The sequence below is a fragment of the Dermacentor andersoni genome, chromosome 2 (genome assembly GCF_023375885.2).
Source record: "Dermacentor andersoni chromosome 2, qqDerAnde1_hic_scaffold, whole genome shotgun sequence".
In the NCBI taxonomy this organism is placed as follows: Eukaryota; Metazoa; Arthropoda; class Arachnida; order Ixodida; family Ixodidae; genus Dermacentor; species Dermacentor andersoni.
This window is the reverse complement of record NC_092815.1, coordinates 212,444,235-212,468,264: the sequence shown is the minus strand read 5'-3', so window position 1 is coordinate 212,468,264 and position 24,030 is coordinate 212,444,235. Positions and strand designations below refer to the sequence as shown.

Here is a 24,030-nt window from a genome sequence, read left to right as displayed (position 1 = left end):
GAAAGAAGAACGCAGAGAATTATCAGAAAATTCCATTCTTTCAGTCAAATTTTCTTTTGCACGTTATTGCCACATGTTCAGTGGCTCAGCGCTCCTGTTCGAAGCCCTATGTTTATCTAGCACTGGGTAGATTCCTTAGCAATAGACGCCAACCAATAAGCATATCATGCTAAAACCCGACGAAAAAAAATACCTACTTGCCTGTGCTGTACATTCACTGAACTTAACACTCTGCTTGATGAAGCAAATGTAGACAGAATCCCAATTTGCTCATATTGCGAAATAAGGATACCTAAACTGTCGACTGAAAAATTTACACGCTTATAACAAAACCCAATAATGCAATGAAAACGGCATTTTCCTTGTCACAGTATGATTGTACATGAGCGTTACTCTTCATCATCATCATCATCAGCCTGGTTATGCCCACTGCAGGGCAAAGGCCTCTCCCATACTTCTCCAACTACCCCGGTCATGTACTAATTGTGGCCATGTTGTCCCTGCAAACTTCTTAATCTCGTCCGGCCACCTAACTTTCTGCCGCCCTCTGCTACGCTTCCCTTCCCTTGGAATCCATTCCGTAACTCTTAATGACCATCGGTTATCTTCCCTCCTCATTACGTGTCCTGCCCATGCCCATTTCTCTTTCTTGATTTCAACTAAGATATCATTACCTCGAGTTTGTTCCCTCACTCAATCTGCTCTTTTCTTATCACTTAACGTTATACCAACCATTCTTCTTTCCATAGCTCGTTGCGTCGTCCTCAATTTAAGTAGAACCCTTTTCGTAAGCCTCCAGGTTTCTGCCCCGTACGTGAGTACTGGTAAGACACAGCTGCTATAAACTTTTCTCTTGAGGGATAATGGCAACCTGCTGTTCATGATCTGAGAATGCCTGCCAAACGCACCCCAGCCCATTCTTATTCTTCTGATTATTTCAGTCTCATGATCCGGATCCGCAGTCACTACCTGTCCTAAGTAGATGTATTCCCTTACCACTTCCAGTGCCTCACTACCTATTGTAAACTGCGGTTCTCTTCCGAGACTGTTAAACATTACTTTAGTTTTCTGCAGATTAATATTTAGACCCACCCTTCGGCTTTGCCTCTCCAGGTCAGTGATCATGCATTGCAGTTGGTACCCTGAGTTACTAAGCAAGGCAATATCATCAGCGAATCGCAAGTTACTAAGGTATTCTCCATTAACTCTTATCCCCAATTCTTCCCAATCCAGGTCTCTGAATACCTTCTGTAAACACGCTGTGAATAGCATTGGAGAGATCGTATCTCCCTGCCTGACGCCTTTCTTTATTGGGATTTTGTTGCTTTCTTTATGGAGGACTACGGTGGCTGTGGAGCCGCTATAGATATCGTTCAGTATTTTTACATACGGCTCGTCTATACCCTGATTCCGCAATGCCTCCATGACTGCTGAGGTTTCGACTGAATCAAACGCTTTCTCGTAATCAATGAAAGCTATGTATAAAGGTTGGTTATATTCCGCACAGTTTTCTATCACCTGATTGATAGTGTGAATATGGTCTATTGTTGAGTAGCCTTTAAGGAATCCTGCCTGGTCCTTTGGTTGACGGAAGTCTAAGGTGTTCCTGATTCTATTTGCAATTACCTTAGTAAATACTTTGTAGGCAACGGACAGTAAACTGATCGGTCTATAATTTTTCAAGTCTTTGGCGTCTCCTTTCTTATGGATTAGGATTATGTGAGCGTTTTTCCAACATTCGGGTACGCTCGAAGTCATGAGGCATTGCGTATACAGGGTGGCCAGTTTCTCTAGAACAATCTGCCCACCATCCTTCAACAAATCTACTTTTACCTGATCCTCCCCAGCTGCCTTCCCCCTTTGCATAGCTCCCAAGGCTTTCTTTACTTCTTCCGGCGTTACTTGTGGGATTTCGAATTCCTCTAGACTATTCTCTCTTCCATTATCGTCGTGGGTGTCATTGGTACTGTATAAATCTCTATAGAACTCCTCAGCCACTTGAACTATCTCATCCATATTAGTAATGATATTCCCGGCTTTGTCTCTTAACGCATACATCTGATTCTTGCCAATTCCTAGTTTCTTCACTGCTTTTAGGCTTCCTCCGTTCCTGAGAGCATGTTCAATTCTATCCATATTATACTTCCTTATGTCAGCTGTCTTACGCTTGTTGATTAACTTCGAAAGTTCTGCCAGTTCTATTCTAGCTGTAGGGTTAGAGGCTTTCATACATTGGCGTTTCTTGATCAGATCTTTCGTCTCCTGCGATAGCTTACTGGTATCCTGTCTAACGGAGTTACCACCGACTTCTATTGCGCACTCCTTAATGATGCCCACAAGATTGTCGTTCATTGCTTCAATACTAAGGTCCTCTTCCTGAGTTAAAGCCGTATACCTGTTCTGTAGCTTGATCTGGAATTCCTCTATTTTCCCTCTTACCGCTAACTCAGTAAGACTCTTACTCTTGCGGGCTACCAATTTATGTTTAATGGAAGACACATCTAGTGGTCGTCAATTACGGTATTGCTGAAAGCAACTAGATCAGCGTACTTTAATTTACGTTGGCACCAAGATTATTCGTTGGAGTCGTGTCACCGAAACGTATCCTATTTCTAACTTATCCATCACTGTAACCTATTTTCGTCAGAGGCGGACGAAGATAGGTCTTCCTATCGAAACATTGGCGAGCCTTTCTGAGACGCCTTATCCCTGTCTAACTTTTGTACTACACTGTGCTATTGCATCTGTCAGCCCGCTTCTTGATTTATGATTTGCATGTATGCTGATTATGTCACTCTAAACGCTCCATATATTGAGCTTGACCATCTCTGATTTACTTCGGGAAAAAAAATGAGTCGCGTTCCCTGCCTTGCGAAAACGGATGTCCAGCGAAGCTGTTGAAAACCACTACTGCAACTGCTGAGGGGCGAAGCAGTGCTTTCTTGCTTCAGAGTAATGGCAGTAATGGTAATTTAGAGCAATGGCAGCAATGATAATTTTGACTGCAAGCTGCTGCTGGTCGCATTGCTGTTTCTTTTTCCCTTTGCCGGTCCTTGTATTCACGTTGCTCCTCGGGAGTCTTGACTATGCATTGCCTATCTATAGCGGTGCTGCAACAACAATGAAATCAGTTGCTAGGCTGGTTCTTTTATATACAAAAGACTATTGACGTCACTGCCTACGACGCAAGCTGCCGTCGCGGCGGCAGCTTGCGCAACAGTAATATTTACTGGGAAACGTATGCTGGAAGCGCCACGTGCTTCGGATTGTTATCAGGAGCGCCTTATCATCAATTATGTGGTTCGGACGCTTGTTTTGCGCTTATTCTTTATTGCAAAAAATGCTGTTATGTAAGTCGAACACGTGGTTCCAAAGAACGTATGTGCTTTTCGCTTCAGTTTGCTGAGTGCTTGTAGCCTGCTCCACCTCCGCCGCGGGTCGGCCTGGTATTGCACTAGCTCCGGGATCAGCCGACATTTTTGCCCCCGGTCGATGCCACGAAAAATGCCGACGGACGAGAGGCTAACAGCTTTGCTGTAAAATCATGATTGACGTTGTTTGCCAACCAAGTGTTTTCGCAATCTACATCTGGAAAATTTTGTTTGCACGGGGGCGTCGAAAACGTTACGTGAAAAAAAAAAGGTATTTAAAAAATAAGTGGATCAACAGTCCATCTCCAAACTCATTTTCAAATGTCATTTTGAAAACTCATTCCAAGCGGGTATGCTTTGGAAGTTCACCGGCTACAATTCGTAAACTGTAATATGTGCCGTATAGTAATTAATTAAGAAGACTCTGTCTCTTTGTAAGCCTTGCGAGTGGAGGAGCGTCGTCGCAATCGCCAGGGTGGTTGTGAAAGACAGCGCACTCGACTTCCTAATCTGTTCTTCACATGATCCGTATGGTTATTTCCGTGCTACTGCGTGACAAGATGTGTGGTTGAAAACTTGCGCAAAAAATGGTTTGAATGTGCACTACTTGAAAAAAAATTAAATATTAATTATACCGTTTTATGTGCCGAAACCGCGATATGATTATGCCGTAGCGGAGGACTTCGGATTAGTTTTGACCGCCTGGGGTTCTTTAACGTACACCTAAATTAAGTACGCAGGTGTTTTTGCAGTTCGCCCCCATCGAATTGCGGCCGCCGTGGCTGGATTGGATCCCGCGAGCTCGTGCTTAGCAGCGCAACAGCAAAGCCACTAAGCAACCACGGCGGCTCACTATTTGAAAAAGAAAGCGTTTCCGAAAAGAACGAAAACGGCCAAGAATGACAAAAGCACCTTCTATTCCCATTCCTTCGCGACGCTGTTTTGCTGGGCATTTGCTGACTCACACTAAGCGCATCACAGTCACAGTGACGCCGAAGAACTCTTGACATGGCCTGCTTGAGCAAGCCTACAGTAGCAATGCAACAACCAAGCCCGTGTGGGTGTCATAACAACCAATATTACTGCCATCTGCGCACAAGGAAACGATTTTCATGCTGAATGACTCAAGTTATGTGCGCAGCACTCCGCGCAGCACTCTGGATCACCGGTAACGTCGAGGCTGGCCGTTTCCAAGAGATGTAGGCAGTTCCATCACAATAAACAGTCTTGGTAAGTTTCCGAACCGAGTAATGACAAGTCATGTCATACTTGTAGGCTAAAACTGCTTGGTACCGTTACGACACATCTGATAGCATCCAAAAAGTTAACATTCGCGCAACTTACAGAATTTATATCGACTTGAAGTAGGAAAGGAATCACTCTGCCCATGTGCACGTGGTTATTGGCTTTTTAATGTTCACGTATCATGAACCACGACATCGTTAAAGGATGAAACACACCAACGAAGAAAGTGCCTTTGTGCTTAGCGCTGTGTTAAGCCGCTTTACCTTCTAGTGCTGTTGTATTTCATGGTGCGGCTATGCCAAGTCGTCCAACGTTCCCTCTGCTTGCAGTGTCTCATACTAAAGGATTTGTGCCAGAAAAGAGTGCTTCGAGGAAAGCGCCTGCTTTGTGTGCGCATTTTCCTACTCTGTAACAATGACTTGCATTGCTTGCGGACGGCATCCGAGACGGGCGACGTTCCAGCGTCGTCTGCTAGCCGTCTGCTCTGTCATGCGCCTCACGACACGAAAGCAGCAGCAGAAAACGAGGCGGCGCGAGACTGAAGGAGCGGGGGCGAGCATCGGAGGACGGCCGCTTGTCGATTCGAGCCGCGAGATCTCGCGAGAGCTCTATTGCTACCTACCGCGCGTGCGCAGTGGTGGGAAAATAAAAGAAACGGCAGCGGTTCCTTCCTTCGCTTTCTCGCCTCCTCTTTCGTCGGCTCTTCTCTTCTGCGGAGAGAGAGCCTCTGCTCGTTCGCCGGTGCTGGCAGCCAGAGAAGCGCGGCCAGCGACAGCTGATCGCTTGCGCTCATCGGCCCAACCGCTCTGCGACACAACGGCGGAAACACTGGCTGCTGGTCGTCCCTCCGTCAGCGTAAGCTTCTTCCACTTCATCATCCGGCTTTTGCCTCTATTAGCTGCAGAGATTATCAGCGGCCTGCGTCTCTGAACCCCCGGTTTCAGACAATATTGTTACTGTGAAAACAAAACGTCCGCCGAATAAGCGCACGCAAAGGTTGCTCCTCTGCATAGCACCTCAGTTGTAGGGAGAAACCACCAGCAGCGCGCGCGGACCTCGACATCGTTCTTGCAGAGGAGGAGTAAACTCCCTGTGAGAGCGTTTCGTCACCTCAGCGGTGTCAGATAGATTAAACAATTTGTCACGCAGCCCTGTGTTCAATAGGCCGTATTATACTCTGCCACTGCCATTCAAAGCTCGCTATCAATGGTTGACGAAAGGACACGAAAGTGTTTGCATTCTGCTTCCGTGAACAAAGACCGGAGAGCAAGCGCACGCCTTCGTGCAGGCCCAGACAAGTGAATATCGAAGGTGGCAGTGATCAATACTGCAGTGCGCGCCTGTTGCCGCAATTAGGTGCGTGCATCTAGATGTTCCGGAATATACAGGAGCGGTTTGATCGCGTCATTGAATGGCATTTCTTACCGCTGCACTTGGTCAGCTCGCGAGCACTGAAGCGGAGTGCGAAATGCATAACGGCTGACAGCGCACCTAGGTGAATCCTTCGTGCGAATGTCTTTTTTAAAAGTTTTGTTATAGTCAGACGCAGAAGCGACATATATTTTCGCTTACACTTTTCGCTGGAGGCTGCCCTACTTTGGCTGCCCGAAATGCATCCATTCCTCTCTGACATTGCACTTAAATTCATCTTAAGTATTACTCGCAGTGCCGATGGTTTTGCTCACATCCATTTAAATTCACAGAATTCATTTCATTTTTATTGCATGCCTAATTTATAATAAGTGACATTGATAGGCAGCATAGTCAGCATGTCTGAGAATCCGTTCAAACTTACAGGCGAACGGCAATTCCTGTCTTAACAGCAGAAGTATGTTGAGGGTGTGTAACGACACACCCTCTGTGTCGTTACACAGTGTGCCAATTGCATAATGCCATCAAGAAAGCAATCCGGCAAGCTTTCGTCTGGTGTGTATATGTCTTGACAGCGCCAATTCGCAGGCTGCAAGAAACAGCAGTCGTTTGCGTCCCTGTCAACTTACATGCTTCACGTGTCACCATGTGGCATATTTTCAGATTTTCTGGTTGTTCTTCGATGAACACATGTTCGTTGCCGAGACAAACTTATTCTAGCCTCAATGGTAATAGTCAAAGACAGGCTCCCCCACGTTTGTCGCCATGCACTTTGCTTTCTGTGTTACTACCTCGCCTGCTCTGGTGCGTTTTCGCTCTTATACATAAGTGCAAGAGAACCGGTTTTCTTTCATTAAGTTCTGAGCACAACGAATATTTTTCAGGAAGTATAGAGGCAAGCTTGAAATCCTTCGTTTCTTGTTACAAACCACCATTAAATGTTGCCTGCCCGTACGTCCAGCAGGTGAAATTCATTTTCGCTCGTCGTCAACAATATGCTTTCGCTTCGTCAGCCGAGCTTATTTTCCTCCTCTGACATGCGTCACCGGTAAGCTGCTTTAGTCAGGAGCCAAGTATATTCGGTTATGTGTCCAGGCTTACACAACGATGTGATTTTTTTATTACATTTGTAAAAATTTTGCTCTATTACATCATGACAAGCTTAGGTGGAAGCTTCGATTACCGGAGCGAAAAAAGACGGGCAGACTCCTTCGCGCTCTGACGCCTGACGAACTATGACGGTGCATCGGTAATGAGTTTGGCGAGCCTGCAAATCAGCGGGCCGGCTACGCGAGCTGAGCAAAATCGTATAGACTATGCGAGAACTAAAAGGCGCGCTTGACTCCACCCACGGGAATTCGGCAAAAGCCACTTGATGTTCCGGCCTAGAAGAAGCGGGAACTATGTGAAATCACTCGCATTGACTTCGTGGTTTCACTAAAGGCTGTTGCTTTCAAAAGGGGCCCCTCTGGGAACATAAGTGTATTAAGCCTGGTCCTGACGAATCTCTTGGTGAGACTCCCCTCGGTTACTCTGATCACGTGCAGTGGTGAACAAAGAAGTATGTCGTGTTAGGATGTCTTTCGCTCGACTTCTCCACGTCGAAATTAGGTGCACTAGCATTTAGGTAGGCAGTACTAGGTGACTGAACTGCAGATGACATACTGAGCTTCAGTCTGCTGAGCTCGAAGCCCCATTCCCTATGCCATCAGCGCTTCTGGTCAGTCTGAATCTGCTTTTCGCTGCTCATACATCCGCTCCGCTATTTGTTTCTCTCACAGCTGGCCTCCTCAATTTAGGTTCGTATTCAAACACTCTTATATCTTTGGTAAGAGACTGTCGTCACAATATTTCCGCCTCCGCGATCTTTAACGGAAGGAAACGCGCATGCTTGACCCACCTACGCTACAAGAGCGCAGACACGATTGGCGTACACCTACGCGCCGTCTTGCTCACTCCAGTCATTTCTCTCTCTTTTAATTTCCCATTCTACACTACACATACACGCGCACGCACACTACCGTGTTCCGTGTGCGCATGACAGCTTCTAGACGTTAACTTCCCCGAACAAAAACTATACGCTGCTTAAGACAAGCATGACTGTCAGAATATTTCCTGTGCGCACTGTTTACGACTTATTCTTTCTTTAAAATTGTGATGCTTTACGCCCCAGAGATTTCAGGCAATCTTTAATAATTATTATTTGCATGGCAAAAAGCAGTGCTAAATTAGCCCTAATTCCGCGAAGGTCTCTGGAAAAACAAATTTTTTTTCGCAATAATCAAAACAGAAATGTAGGATAGTTTGAACCTCTGTTGGCTTGTACAGGAAAACTTACGGAGAACAAAAAATAATGAACAGACCAGGCGAGAACAGATAGAACACGTGTATTGTGATCTACGGTGGGCGAACAAGGGAAGTCTCAACCAGGTGTCAATGTTTCGACAAAAGGACTATTCGAGCATGCCAAAGGGGTGACAGTTTTATTGTAGAAATGATGTTGTTTTGTGAGACCTTAATCGTCCACTGAGTAAAGGGAAAAGAGTTCAATAAAAACAACAAAACTGGATTTGTACGGTTCAACTCCCATTGTTGAACGTCAACATGAGGTTATCGTTAGTGCAGGGCAAGAGGTCTAGTTCAGTTAGGCCTTCCATTCTCTTCGCGTGGTACATGTCCCGACTCTTCCCCTATGGGTTAAAAACATCGCTTTGAAAGCAACACAGCTAGATAAGACAGGGTTTGTTTGACCGCGTCATGCGAAACAATGGACTTTTCTTATAGCAAAGCCATGGCGGACATAGATAAGTCCGCGCCGCACACACCGAGCAAGATGGCGTTGGATTACATTACTTGCATCTCTTACGAACAGAGTCATATCCGAGACACTGATGATAAAAGTTTACGACGTCGTTCTGTAAGGGCGGTGCGTTGCTTATTGCTCTCATTTTGGGACGAGGGCCGGCTGAGGCGTCGCTCATTGGTTATTTACGGATATCGCAAGTGTACGCGCGTGGTTGCTATTACGGAGCGAAAGTCGATACACCAGCTGCGAAGTAGCGCCTCCGCAACTGGAACTGCAGAGTAGAGGCAGCGATGTATGAGAGTTTCCGCGCCCGTCGTGAAGACCTTTTGTGAACGATAGCTTCTGCGGCGCTGCACCCAACAAAAATGTCTATAGGTAGTCTATAAAAAGTATATAGGCTTCTTTCTCTGAGCTCCTTCAACTAGCTTTAAACAGCGTGTAGATTAACGGCCTTGCGCTTTTCATCGACTATTGCATTTAAAACTAATAATCTGAAAGTCCGTGGTTTACAAGATTTTGTTTTTATCGAGACATTTGTCGTGGATTTTGTTTGCAGATAGTGCACAGGTTTTCTTATAGACAAAAAACAAGTGCACTGGCAGGCAATTACAAATTGAAAGACCGCAGACAGTTCACAGACCGCATAGACACTATGTGGAGGCTGTTTAGAGACATGTGTAAAGGTCTGTTAACAAGTCCGTAGACTGTTCCCAGAACGTATAGAGTCTATACATACCTTGTTGTATCCAGGTGCATAAGGTGGCCAGCTCGTTGACTCTCGCATCTTGCCGGCAGCAGTGGCATTTACGAAGACATTTTGTAGTATAATGGCTTCGTGAGCCTGCCCAAAAGTGTAGCGCCGTGGACTACAAGTGACGAGACTCAAAATGAACTTTTAGCCTAAGAAACGCTCCATCTAATCTATAGAACTTGTTTGCTACACGTAGTCTATTCGGCTTAAACTTGAATATGCATGTATGGTCGGGATCTCCACACCGAAATAATCAGAAACTAAAAAAAAAGGAAATACTTGAAAGGATATTGAAAAAGGCTATTCGATTTAGCTAATCGACATTTTCGCATTTTAATTCGTTCTGTGAACTTATGGTAACAAACGGTACAGAGCATCTCTCAGATGGGATACTAACCCCCATATTCTCAAACGATCCTCGACTTAAAGCTCTTCCTCCACTCCACCGACTTGAACACAGCGCAGCCCCTCGACTAATGAAGACGTTACACTTTTCAATAATTGCCGCGCATGATCCCGAAGCGCAGCGACCACTTATTTCGAAAGGTGGCGCTGCTATCTAATTCTGTCATCGACATGGGTTGGGCTTTTCTTGAAGTCGGAGATGAGCAGAGCAAGGTTAGTTTTGAAGGAAGGCTATGAAACACGGACGAAAAGAAATTGCTGGATAAAATGCGCGAGTATGTGTGCCTCAAGAACGTTGACGTGGAATGGAGGAAGAGGTAAAGAAAGCTGGCAACCAAGTACATGGTAATTGAAAGGGTACGTACGCAACCAGGAGCCATAAAAAAAAGAAAGTGAGAGAAACAGAGACGGCAAATTGGATGCAAAGGATGCAAATAAAAAGGACAATGGAGATTTACGAAAACGGCAAGAAAGAAATCTAGAGGGAAAATTTGTATGATAACGCAAAGGGGAGTGCGTTGCTGTTTCACGCCCGAGCCGGCTGCCTGAGAACCAAAACATGCCGGAACAAATGCGCGCCCAGGACGAGGCATATGTACGTCGCAAAAAAAAAAAAAAAAAGCCCGAAAAACACTCATTACATCGTAATGGAGTGCCAAGATATTCACCCAGTGAGACCGGAGTCTCCACCTTCCAGAAGCCTTGGGGTTCAAAGATGGAAAGATTAACGGGTCAACAGTCGAGATAAGTAAAAGACGAATAGAGTATGGGCGAAAGAAATGTAGGGAAGAGTTTGATAAAACCTCAGTGCCATTCAAAAGTAGGTAATGTTTTACTACAGTGATAAAGGTTCTAAATAGAAAAGTTAAAATTGAGATCAGATAGGCAAGAGGCTAGATGCGATAGATTAAACTTGATTAAATCAAGCAGACGATAGGAATATTTTCCCCGCCCCGTTTCAAAGGGGATGTCAGGAAACAACGACATCATCATCATCATCATCATCATCATCTCAGTGGAGGTGTAGTGTTGAGCGGACGAACACGGGGGTGAGAGCCTTCCTTCCTACGGATTGGTTTATGGGCCAGAAGTTCGCTAAGTCGCTACTGCGATTTCTGTATGAGGAGGGCATCCAGGCTTTTATTTGAATGCACATATATGCCGCAGCGCAAGCCGACGACGTAACATCGTGTGGCGAGTTGCCATGTTGATGCCGCATCTTAAATCCTCGCGTCATCTCGTGGCATTGGAGAACCAACTTCACGGTTGCTGTTGGTCGTCTGTGTCGACTCGGTGGCAGTGATGAAATTAGTGACAGTATTCTCAGAACCTGATGGGAAGAATGTGTTCATACGATTTCCTTACAGTTCCGCACGGATGCGACTTGGCATTCAGAACAAATATTTTAAGTAATCGCTTCCGTGATAATCCTGAAAACGAGTGAAAGAAACGTGCGATGTCATTTGCGCAACGAGCCTTAGGACGTTAATGAAACTATGTGTTCAGCGGGAAAGCTTCTAGTTACATACTGACGTGTCAGGTTCGAGTCCACGGATTACGATCAACCGCTGCTTCCAAACGAATTCGGTGTACCCTGTCGCATTGCTCGCCTTCTCTTTCTTCTGCAATGGTCATGGCGGTGTGATGTGCATGTAGGCACGTTTGTACACGTTTATGTATCGAGGGAGAGAACAACGAAAGGCAGGTGTGTTAACCGCACGGTTGGCTACCACGCACGGGGAAAAGGGGACGATGAATTGAAAAAGGGAAGGCAGAGGCATACTGCAGTAGACTCTATGAACGCCTTCTCAGGTTCGCTAGGAAATACGTTGAAGCTCGCGTAGCTTTCACGATTGACGAAGATCTTTGCCCCATGGAAGACCAACCTTCGGGTCGGCTGAGCACCTTGCGAAGAGACGGGCGCATGACGCCGAGACGCACCCCCCCCGCCCCCCCCCCCCCATACACACACACAGCGGTCGCTAAAAAAAGAAATTAAATTGTGGGGTTTAACGTGACAAAACCACTTTCTGATTATGAGGCACGCCGTAGTGGAGGACTCCGGAAATTACGACCACCTGGGGTTCTTTAACGTGCACTTAAGTCTAAGTACACGGGTGTTTTCGCATTTCGCCCCCATCGAAATGTGTCTTACCAGTACTCACGTACGGGGCAGAAACCTGGAGGCTTACGAAAAGGGTTCTACTTAAATTGAGGACGACGCAACGAGCTATGGAAAGAAGAATGATAGGTGTAACATTAAGAGATAAGAAAAGAGCAGATTGGGTGAGGGAACAAACGCGCGTTAATGACATCTTAGTTGAAATCAAGAAAAAGAAATGGGCATGGGCAGGACATGTAATGAGGAGGGAAGATAACCGATGGTCATTAAGGGTTACGGACTGGATTCCGAGGGAAGGGAAGCGTAGCAGGGGGCGACAGAAAGTTAGGTGGGCAGATGAGATTAGAAAGTTTGGAGGGTCAACATGGCCACAATTAGTACATGACCGGGGCAGTTGGAGAAGTATGGGAGAGGCCTTTGCCCTGCAGTGGGCGTAACCAGGCTGATGATGATGATGATGATGATGATGAAATGCGGCCTCCGTGGCCGGGATTCGATCCCGCGACCTCGTGTTCAGCAGCCCAACAGCGCTCGCTACCAACTGTTTATTCAGAATGTGGAACTCCTGTTCATGCAGGGACACGCATGCGCAATGATCAACATCAAAGCCAAACATATCCAAAACCAAGTAACCTACTTTAAAGTCTTGCATCAGAAAGGAACATTTTGTCGCGAACCAGGATATGGATGGTTCGCTCACACACTGAACCCTATTCACTTCAATAACATACAAAAAAAGATATTGTAACGCCCACCTGACGTTAAGGCTCAATCACACCGGTGACTTGAGGAGGTCGCGCGACTATTTGCGACTGGCAACTAAATAAGCGACTGAACGCGACCGATGCTCACACCGGCAAACCCGGGCGAGCGCGACTTGCCGGTCGCAATGCCGTTCTCAGCGAAAACTCTAGGGACCTACGCAGGTTCCGCGTGCTTCGGTCGTTTCGCGTTCTGGCAACAGCCATGGATTTTGATTCGAGCGAAGAGGAAGACGTCGTCACTGTGCCGATGTGCTGTGCCCTGCGCGGTGTCAGCTGCGGCAGGGCGGAAGCTTCCGAAGAAAAACGCGACGCTAGTATGTGCGCTAGTTCGCTATAAGTGGCCGGCCACAAAAAGCCGCCTCCCGCTCGAACTCCGCGCGCGTTCCGAGGAGTAAATATCGAGAGTAAGCTGTAATTTCCAGTTCGCGTTGCGTGGGATTCGGTGCATAACTTTTGTGCTTTCTTTTGCTGCTGTTTAGCTTCCTGAGAATGCTACCGCGTACGTTCGACATGTTGCTGAAACTGCTGCACGCCAGCTTCACGAGGCAAGACACCAGTTACATTCCTGTAGTCTGCCGCGGTGGCATGAACTTTGTATTTAGTGCCACGCAGGAGGACGCAGGTAGAAAATACGTGCTAACATAACTCTCGGCGCGCCGCTGATTGGTTTAGCAGTTGTGCGACCACGGCCCAACTGGCCCAAATAATAGTCGCTTTTCGAGGAAATCGAACATTTGCGACCATTTGTGACTGGTCGCTTTGCGACCAACTTGGTCGCGCGACCGCTGTCGGTCGCCGGTGTGAATGAGCCTTTAGTATTGCGCTTGTGTTTTGTTGTCTCGTTGAAAAAAAAACGAGGGATTAGGAAGCAGACATCGCACTTGTAGAGTATCGCGTACCGAATACTTTTTAAAGGGCCATTGGAGATTAAGATAATCTAGCTGAACTGCTAAACTGAACATCTGGAATTCAAGAAACGTCAGTGTTACCGCGAGCGCCACCTCTGTAGGTCATAAAGGACTCAAGAAAGCGAAAGGCGAGGGGCGACGCCACATTGAAGTTCTCAAAAACCAACTGCACGTGAGATCGAGAATTTCGGAAGCGTCTCCTGGAGATATGGTTAATACTCCTATCTTAAATGAACATTGATATTTGCATTCTAAATGAAGAGGGTCATCCTAGTGAGCTTCGAGAATGGTTTCCGCAGAAATGCGGCCCAAACGAACGATAATACTTCGAAATTTGTGACTTCACAATATTATACACCAGGGATGAGATCGGTGCAGAAAACATTTAAAAAAGAAAGTAAACATTCCGTTTCATTTTACCCGCTAATAACTTACCTCTTACCGCCAAATAAATGCGAATCGAGTGTTGAAAGATTATACTTCAAGATACCAACGAATAAGTTGTTGCTTTTTGGTTTCTCTTAAAGGCAAAGACGTATGTGCGAAGTTGAGTTAGTCTTAGAACGAGCAGCCCGAGTTCGGAGCTCTTTTCCACTGACTACTTGACGTATCCATTGTTAGCACCCCCGAATTCTTTCTTAACCATTTCCCAAGCAAAGTTAGCTGCTAGCGAGGTCGATGACTCGACCTTTCCTTTTGAACGCGTCAAGCGTGGCTCTAACCATTTGCGAGAGACGATGTCTCTCATTCTTTCTTCGTTTCTTCTCTCACCAGGCAGTTTCGATCGGCGGGTATCTAAGGTTGTTGACACCGCGACCTCGGCGTGACAGGACTTAATCTAACGCGGTTCAATCTATAACTCTTTCTTTCTTCCTACTTGGTATATTGCTATCGGGCCTCGGCAGCACCACCTCTTGGACAACGAAAACCATGAAAGACTCACTGCTGTGACGTCAACACAATGGGCCAGTGTTTCCGCAGCGTAGCAATCAATGACAAAAACATAGATGTCACAACTGTCGCTTTTCGTTTGCCTGCACCCACCTTTGAATGTGCGGGCAGACCGACAACTAGAGCGATGTCACTGTTTCAGGCTTATCATTTTGACGTCGTTAGACTGATGTCATCGTTCCAGGCCTTGCGCCACTTAGGAATCATAGACTACAACATGCTGCCCCCGAGTAGGTGAAACGAAAAAAGAAAATTGTTGAAGGACGATGTTGAAAAAGAAGTGATGACTGCCCCAATGCCGGTGCACAATAACCCGCTGAGACTTCCGTAGTCCTCTGTCGGCAAAAGATAAAAAAGCGTTGTAAAATAGTCTATTGTTACAGCTGCAAGTTTTCGATCAAAGAATGGACGCAATACTAAGTCACCGGGTACTGCCAAGCTGTTAGATTAGGTTTGCTGGATTAGCATTTTTCATTATACATCTAACAGACTGATTTTTACCGAGTGACGGATCGAACCTAACGTATCGAACCTCACACTTCATTGCAAGGAGACGGATCGCCCTTAGCCAGCGTTCTCGAAGCAACGCTTATTTGTTCGCGAAAGGCTTGAATATAGTTTAAATGTTAATGTATTCACTCGTGGGGTCCAACGTCTCGACTAAACACAAGAGATACGCGAAGCGCCTTATTAAGGAACCTGGATGAATTTTAGCAACGCATTCCACGTTTTTTTCTAACTTGCACCCACCAGTCAGCGCACCGGATTTCCGGCATTCCGCCCCTGTCAGAACGCGGCCGCCAAGAATGGGAATCGAGCCCGCAACCTAGAGTTCATCTGCAGAACACGATAGCCCCTGAGCTATCGTGGGTGACGCAAAAGCCTGCGCGTTCTTCTCCGCTTCTTGTATACTGCTTGTGGAGGCCGTTCGACGCGGCGTCACTTTAATTCCGGCTGCAGAGTCGAAACTCGGCAGAACAACATGCGTAGTGTACTGTGTTCTACTTTAGTCTTTAGATTTATCCTGTTGCTCTTCCTTTCCTCTTTCGTCTTTCCTCCCCTCCTTCCTATCTTCCATTTCTGTGTTGCTGTCATCTCCCTTCAGAAGGGTAGGCAGGCGTTGTGCCCCTTCTGGTGGCAGTTGCCAGCCTGCTCCTCACTTTCCCTTTCCTGTTAACTGTGTATATGTGTATATGTGTTCAAAGCAAATAATAAGAATAATACTGCTACTTGTATACTGCTAGAGTCCCAATTTTTATAACACCTGATACATGCCAGCACTTGTCATCCTCACTGTACGTATTTTGTTGACCCCCCCCCCCCCTCCACCACACACACACTCAGTGCTCGCCTGGAGCCTGCGAGGTGATATGAATAAATAAATAGGTATCACGATGCCATCATTTTGACCTCCCACACCGAGGGCCTCATGAGTGGGCGCAGTTTATAGAGTTGCCCAGACGAATCGAACGCGTCCTGCAACCGCGAATGTGGCGTGTCTCGGGCAGAGAGTCATTTGGGTCGGTTGGGAAACTCTTTGATTGATCGGCGCTATGGGCGACACGGCGCGAGGGGGGGGGGAGAAGCGGGAGAGGGAAGGTGCGAGCGCGGTTGCATAGTATAGCGACGTGGGCATGGGCTGGCCGCCGTTGGTCATTAGGCTGCGACGCGGTCACAGCTGCAACGGGGCGACGCGCGACATCGCTTCGGCACTCTCGAAGGAAGAGCCAATAAAGTTGCTGCCTAGGTACCTACCTCCCCATCACTAGCCAGACGACACTCGGACTTCACGTAATAAGATTATTGGAGGACAGTTCCAGCGCAGTGCTCGCTCAATCACCCTGGTAACGCGGGTCTACGTAATACATTGATTTCTCTTTCGCTTGGCCCTTGTCGAAGCCCGCCCTGGTTCCTAGTGCATGGCGTCTACGTTGCGCTGCTAAGCAAGAAATCGCGGGAGCAAATCCCGGTGGCGGCGGCCGCATTGGTGGTTGGGAACCCAGGTGATCAAAATAAATCCGAAGTCCCCCATTACGTCGTGCCTCATGGAAATATTAACATGTGAACTCGTTTATCTTTTACGGGTGAGCGCTTTTACCGTCTAAGAAATGTTATCGCTCAGCGCAGGACGCGTCTAAATGTATCGGAAGTTTCGACGGAGACTTCAGTAAAACATGAAGACCTCTGTTAGCCGCTGAAAGCTGTAAATAGAGCACTAAAGTTTTTCCTTGCTTCCTTCCTTCCTTCCTTCCTTCCTTCCTTCTAGAATGTTATCGATGCTTCTATCCGCTGTCTGTTGTCGCCGAACATTGTGTAATCTGATCGCATACATGCGCGACGCGAATGGCGTAGAACTTTGTGGAAGGCATGCGGGTCGCAGCGATTACTCTGGAACGTTCGACGACTGATGTGCAAAAAGCCGACGCTCTTGACCCGCTGATCAGATTTTCGACGATCGCCGACTGTGTTCGCCGCTCTCGTTGTGCTTTAAGTGTAGCCTGTTTTTGTGGGCACAGGTTCGCCCAATAAATGTAAGTTTTGTCTTTCACTGTATTGCTACTGTGTTCTTTAGCGTCACTACCACGTGACAGTATCGTGGTTCGGGCACGTAAAACCCCAAAGTTAAAAAAGATATGTGGCCATTGACTTGGTTGAAAGCATAGCTGGTTCTCTTGCGATTTGTCGTAAAGTCACTTATGTCACCTTGTTCGGCCCAACGTTTCCTTATTATGTGACCAAACGTTTAACGTTTATATCTACAGAAGACTCCTCTTACACCGAGCTCGAAGGGATAGAAACATGTGTGCCGTGTATCCGAAGTTTCATTTAGGCGAGTGACACAAAAAGAACGAAGAATCGTTTTATGGGAAAGGGCCCGTGTGTTTTAATATTTGATGAATACTAGCCCAAGGTAGTGTTCATGCACGAAAAAATTCCCAATAACTCTGCGAAGTCCTCGCGTTCATAGCAGCGCTATATACGCTTTCAATTGCATAGCTTGCCGTTTAATCCGAAACAGTAACGCGCACTGGAACAGATTAATATCAACGCCTTCGTCGATACGTAGAAGTACAGCACATGATCTCGTAGCGCGAAAATTCAGGCAAGGAAAGACAAGTGACAAGAAAAAGTCGACAAATACAGGCGCTATACTCGCAGCTGTTTACTCCGATGCGAGCCATCGTACATATATACAGTGCAAATGCGCGACAATCTGAAGGAACATGCGAACAGTTTAGAGAAGGATTTCAGTGCACACCTTTCAGGGCATTGCAGATGTCGCCTCCGTGAGCCGTGCTTTTCTGATGTGAGGATCCTGCACAAAAGTAAAGATAAAACTGCGCGGAAAATGTCGCAAGCATTTGACATTCGAATCGATGGCCAAGAACGTGTCGTCCAAACTTCAATTACTCTACATGCTGCCGAACAGCGATTGCTAAATTCTAGCCGTCGGTGGCGACTGCTGCGCTTCATAACCCCTTGTTATTGCGAGTTTGCACGTGTTATTGGGAGTTGCACGTACATATGTAGCATGGTCTGCATCGGAATAAGTTGTTAGTGCAGCGCCTGTCTTTCTGTCTGCTATTTCTTTTCACTGATTTTCGCTTTCCTGATTTTTTTTTGCGCTACAAAAAAATTCTGCCACACAGTTAACACCATTTCGCCCAAGAAGAAGTTACCCTGTAGAATTATAAGCTTTCGCCACGAACTTCAACGATTCATATTATTACGATATCATCGAGCGATGCTCAAGAGACCGGCCGCCGTGTGAACGAAGATGAAGTTGGTCGCAGCTCTTGCGAGGGTCGGCCTGGCTGTCTGGCTCCAGTGTAAATAACCTGTAAATAACCTGTAAATAGCCTCTTTCGTCTGCGTCTTTTCACACGTTACAGTATGTTCAACTGTCTTCATCAGAACAGGTAACAAGGGCATCATTTGAAGTCGTTTATACGTGGCCATGTGAACAAATGAGTAGTGGCACCTAGGCTGCGATATCCTACCTACTCCGCATTGCTGCTGTCTTGCCTAAGGAATCATTACTCTCCAAGCGAAGCCCCCATGATGTAAAACACCGTTGCGATTTCGAGAGCTTTAATTTGCCATAACTTTATCCCAACGGCCTGGTATGAACTGGATTTTTTTCGCTATTTGTAGCAACGCCATTTCACATGTTTGTCGAACTTTTCTCCTTCCGTATACGTCGACGAGGTAGGTGGTAGTTTCGGTAAAGTTTTATTTACCCAGAGTTCATGACACAACACATTGGTGCTGTCTAACCGAAGCTCGCGGCCAAGCAAGGTTGAGAACACTGTAATACGAGAGGAAGGAACATTTCAGTGAACATGGTGTGAGTTAGTTGTGAGTTATATGAGAAAGTGTGAACTCTTAATGGATGTTCAAGTTAGGCATTGCTTTAGGTCATGGTACAGTATTGCATGACTTGCAGATTGCATTTGATATTGTACTTTCTTATTATTCATTAGAAGACTACCGGTAAAAGCATCTAATCGTTCAAGGATTTATTACGTGTCAAGCTTGAAGCAGTCCTTTGGCATGATATTCAGAAGGTAACTAAAACATGTATCGCAAATAAGATATAGGTGTCATAGTGTCCAACATTCATATGCTCCCTGAAAAGCCACAATGGAGGCCGCCATAGAGTGCAATATTTCTGTACGGTAACGTCTCCCGTGAAACTTTGCAGCGACCACTGGCAATCGTTACCTCATTCTTCCGCGACAAGCTTTCTGGAAGCAAACTCTATAGTAATGCGAGTGCTAGGCATGCGTGTAGTCCTTGCTGTTTATTTGCTTACTTTACCGACTCGCACTCCTTTAGCGAGTGAGTAAGCCGTCGACAAGGTCTGCCGGCAACAGTGACAAGCATTTCTCTTGCATAAAAACTCGAAATGCGACCGCGAAAGCGTATCGTCACGCCGCGTCACATGAAATGACATATTGCGCGCCGAATGCCTCAGGCACCGACACCAATACCAAACACACCAAGCAAACGACCTTGTTCTTGATCGCAGCATACTGTAACCACGGCATACTGGAATGTGAACGCGGATTGAGATCGGCAACCACGTCTCAAGTGTTGATTAGGCGCTTCGTTCGCAGCTGCAGCTCAGTGACTATTTGAAAAGCGAAGCTATGAAACGCTTCGAAACGCGTGACGTCACACTGACGTATGTTGTTGCTGAGGCTTCGATGCGCAATCCATACATAGGAGAGTTCGGCCCTTTTTCCTACTTCGATACTAAACAACATGTTCCCTCCAAAATAATGTGAACATGGGCTTTTGAAGATACTTAAAAATCGGAACCGCTTTATTTTGCACTTCCGTCTCCTTTTATAATTTATGTTCCAGGACAGGTTAGAAGTCTTGGAAGTCGCTCGAATGTCAAATCACCGTCTTCTCGATTAAAATAATTCGAGTGCCAACAAACTCGACCAATAAGTACGACAAGCGAGCGAAGAATTTTACAACCGACTGCGCAAAGGCAACGAGATTGCGAATGCGCGTTTTCGTACTGGTCACATCGGTTGCGTTATGTGTCGTGGCAACGGTCGTTTTCTTTCTTTTCTTTTTTTGCCCCCACGTGTTGCTCGCGTTCTTATGAAAATTCGGTGAATGCGTCGAGGAGAACTGCAGGGCGGTGGCGGATATCCCACGGCTCGGGGAGAACATCGATAACAGACACGTTCGCGCCACGCCTGTCGCTCAGAGGCCCGCTAACGTCACTCGCGGGAATATGTTGCCATAGCTACGGCCGTGATTCTGATTCCCGTCTATAGATCCTTCTCTCGAAGGAGAGCGGCGAGGTTTAGTCAGCGCACGCAAGCACAAAGTGTTGCGTGTGCTATACGCAAGAACGAACGCCAGCCAACGGCGGATGATAGCGAACGAGATGATTAGGAAGGCTCCACCCGGCTAATGAGAAGGCGTTCTTCCTCGACTGAAGCTTTATGAACGCGACCTTGATTGCTGGCACAAGGGCAGCGGATGCGAACAACGCCTCCTACATCGCAGAATGTCTGTGCACTGCGCTAGTGAAGTCACACACAAGACAATGCCCTCGACTACGTTGCCGCGACCAACGGTGCAATCGGTGGCTCGATGCCTCGTCCAGCCGTGTGCCACTATGACTCAACGCGCTAAAGGCATTTGCGCACGCAGCCCTCTCGTCATGATTTGATCAATACTATTAGTTATGACAAGCGAACATATCGATGCTCGTCAATGCAAGACGGAAATCGGGCATGCAGCTGACGGAGACGGCGAATGACGTGTGAGCCTGTAGGGACGCCATGTGACGTGAGAGCCATCATAAATTCGCGAATAGAATTTTATTGCGACATACACTTGCGCGTTGCATACTGTGAATGTGTGAAGGCGCTCCTGGTTCTTCTAAGGTTTGCAGGCCTTAACGAAACCGAAGAGCTTATATTCAATTGCTCTAGTGTGTGTGCGTGTGCGTGCGCGTGCCCATGCGTGTGTTTGTTCATGTATGTGTGAGAGATCACTGTGTATGTCATGATTATTCCCCCAGCACCTGGAGTAGCATGGCGATCAACAAGGCTAACATCTCCAGCTTCGCTAACTCTGTCTCTCTCTCTCTCTACAGTCGGACAGCGACTGCGTCTTGAGTGTCGAGTGGCATCCACTGCAATTAGAGTCAAGAGGATTACGCGAATCGAATTGCGTCACATCGTTTGTTGCTGTTACGTACAGTAAGGGGAGACTAAAAATCCTGAGTTAAATTGCATTAATAACTTGTCCTTGTGTAATTCCAGAATTGCCAGTCTTTCGCGACTGGAGTCCCAGGCAAAACGTGCGAAAGCGGAAGGCGGGCTTGAGGTTCTCGCACTCCCCTCGACGTCGCGAGATTTGGACCGCGTCTACGCGAGTATAACTTATAATTTATCGATAAGCAAGGATTATATTGCATTCTCTACGAATCAGAACCAACCTTGTGAGTTGTAAGAATGCTTGACGAACAAAAATTGCCCGAATATGTTAAAATATTTCCGAATATGCGACGTCGAGCTAAGATAGCGGTGGTGCGCTCCGGCCGCGGAATTAAGAAAATATAGGAGAACTGGGCCCGTCATTATCACTTTGAGTTCGTGGGTCGTAACTGTATAATATATATCTTCTGTTTGGTTATGAATAAACTTCTCTTGTTTTTCTTCATAATGTATTCTTAAATGACATACTTCTTTTTCTTCAATTAAATGTGAATTGAGTTTTTAACAAATACCTAATCACGCTAACGGAACCTCCTCTCATTCTTCGAAGGCCCTTTAGGCCCGTTGTCAAAGGATAGCTTAACATTAAATAACATGCTGAATAACGCGACCCACCCTGGAAATCTCGCGTGAGCCACACATATTCGGTTTACCCTTGGCTTCCGTAACCGAGCGTCCTAAAATAAAACACCGCTAGAAGAAACTCTGGCGCTGCGATCGTTCAGCTAAACCATGGAAATAATGTTTATTGTGCTTGGCTTTCGGATTTAGATGTTCTTGAAGCTCTGTTTATTTACTACGCTTTACTTTTGTCCTTTTCCGAGCAGTCGGAGAACGGTGAAATGGGCTAGTTCCCACTGGTTCATTATTCATATAAAGCGCGAATGACGAAATGAAAGGAAGGGCAGAATATTACAGGACTGCACGCTGATTCCTCAAACACAGCAGCGCAATAAGCATCGGCGCGCACGCAGAATCATTGCGAATTACTGCATTTATATATCGCAATATTTTGTTTAAAATGCTCAACTTGCAGAGTCGCCAAGTCGTCTGAAGCCAGAAGAAGCAAGTTTAGGCAAATCCATGTACTAAACATCATTGCCACACTGGCTGAGCCGCCAAGCTTGCAGCTCTTGTAGACACTAGGGCTACAGCCTCATTCCTCGCCTCCCTCTCTCTTTCCGTCTCCTCCCCTTTAGTAATATACATAGGAAGCTCCCAGAAAGTAGCTGACCTCATAGACGTTGCACACAGCCTGCGTAGTATCTACGTGAGGCGTTGACACACGGATTTGCTCGAGGGTTCCCTTTCGTAAGCGCCGTTTATATCGCTGGCCTCCACGGCGCCAACTGTATCGTAGTTGATTCACCATCACCATAAGCTGGCGCCCATACCGTCGCGTAGGTTTCTTTATGTAATCAATAAAACGGAACTTAGCGTTTTGAGATAAGAAGGAGGCGTACGCCACATATACACGTGTGCCGGAGTTACTTAGCCTGAATCAAAATGTAAATATGCGTGTGCTTCTGCATGCCACCTGCTGCCGGGAGCCGTGCCACTCCGTTGAGCTGCTTTGTGTCGCATCATTTGTGAAGCAAAAATGCAAATGAGAAAGCGCAGCTTGCTGTCGTTGAAAGAAAGAAATACGTGCAAGGAATGTCGTGGTGTCTGAACACGATACAGAAGGAGAACGGACGAAGACACTACACGATTAATCTGTATACCAACTAATAAAGATTTCAGTCCTTATGCAAAGGAAAACTCAGCATGCATTAAAGTCTAGTCGGCGTGCCTTGGCTCCGTTTTATCGAAACGCGAAACAGCGTCCGACTTGCCCGCAATCCGCATGGCTTCCGCCCTCCTCCCCGTACGCGCACAGACGTGCGAAGAACTGCACATGTCGCACACGGGTGCACAAAGTTTGGTTTACATTGGATCCGCACGAGCAGTGTATGCAGATATTTCTGAATCTCTGTGCGATATGTGCAATTGCATACGTGTGCGCAAGGCGTGTGGAAGGCCGTGCTGACTGAGCGTAAGTCGGCCCTTTGAAGTCAGCAAACAAAACGCGTCGAATTTAAAAATGCGGACTTTTTCTTTTCTTACACCTTTCTTTTTTAAATTCCGCTCCTGCAACATTTGAGCAATGAAAAACCGAAACAAAGAAACGCGATAATGTACAGCGACAAGAGGACAAGGCGCAGACATGAACATTGAGTTTCGGTCTTGTCGGTGAGACATAGTGCCTGACGCACAATCTTGCAACGAAGTCGAGAAGCGCTTGTGCGTGGCTCTACTTCTGTCCGTTTCGTTTCAAGTTCCCGCATTAAACAATACAAAAGTACAGACGTGATAGATATGCGACACACGGGAACGACATGAAGAGAACCTACTGGGCATGGAATATCTGACAATAATGGGACGAGGTTTTTGAACGGGGAGCCTTTCTTATGACGCACACCGCTTGCGGTAGCGGTGCGTATAATGAAGCGGACGTCATCTGAGTGTATGGTTACACTGGCAGCAGTGATCCCGTAAACATCTGTGGAGCACTGTTTCACTGACGGTTCACAACATGACCACC

At 46.6% G+C, this 24,030-nt stretch overlaps 1 protein-coding gene across 1 annotated transcript in view; it reads left to right on the top strand.

Moving 5' to 3' along the window:
• The first annotated feature begins 5,367 nt into the window (after nucleotides 1-5,367).
• Nucleotides 5,368-24,030, top strand: part of Mct1 (Monocarboxylate transporter 1) — a 144,589-nt gene continuing 125,926 nt past the window's right edge. Inside the window, exon 1 of the mRNA XM_050186951.3 lies at nucleotides 5,368-5,471. The gene's annotated coding sequence lies outside the window, so the exon portion shown is untranslated. The remainder of the gene's footprint in view (nucleotides 5,472-24,030) is intronic.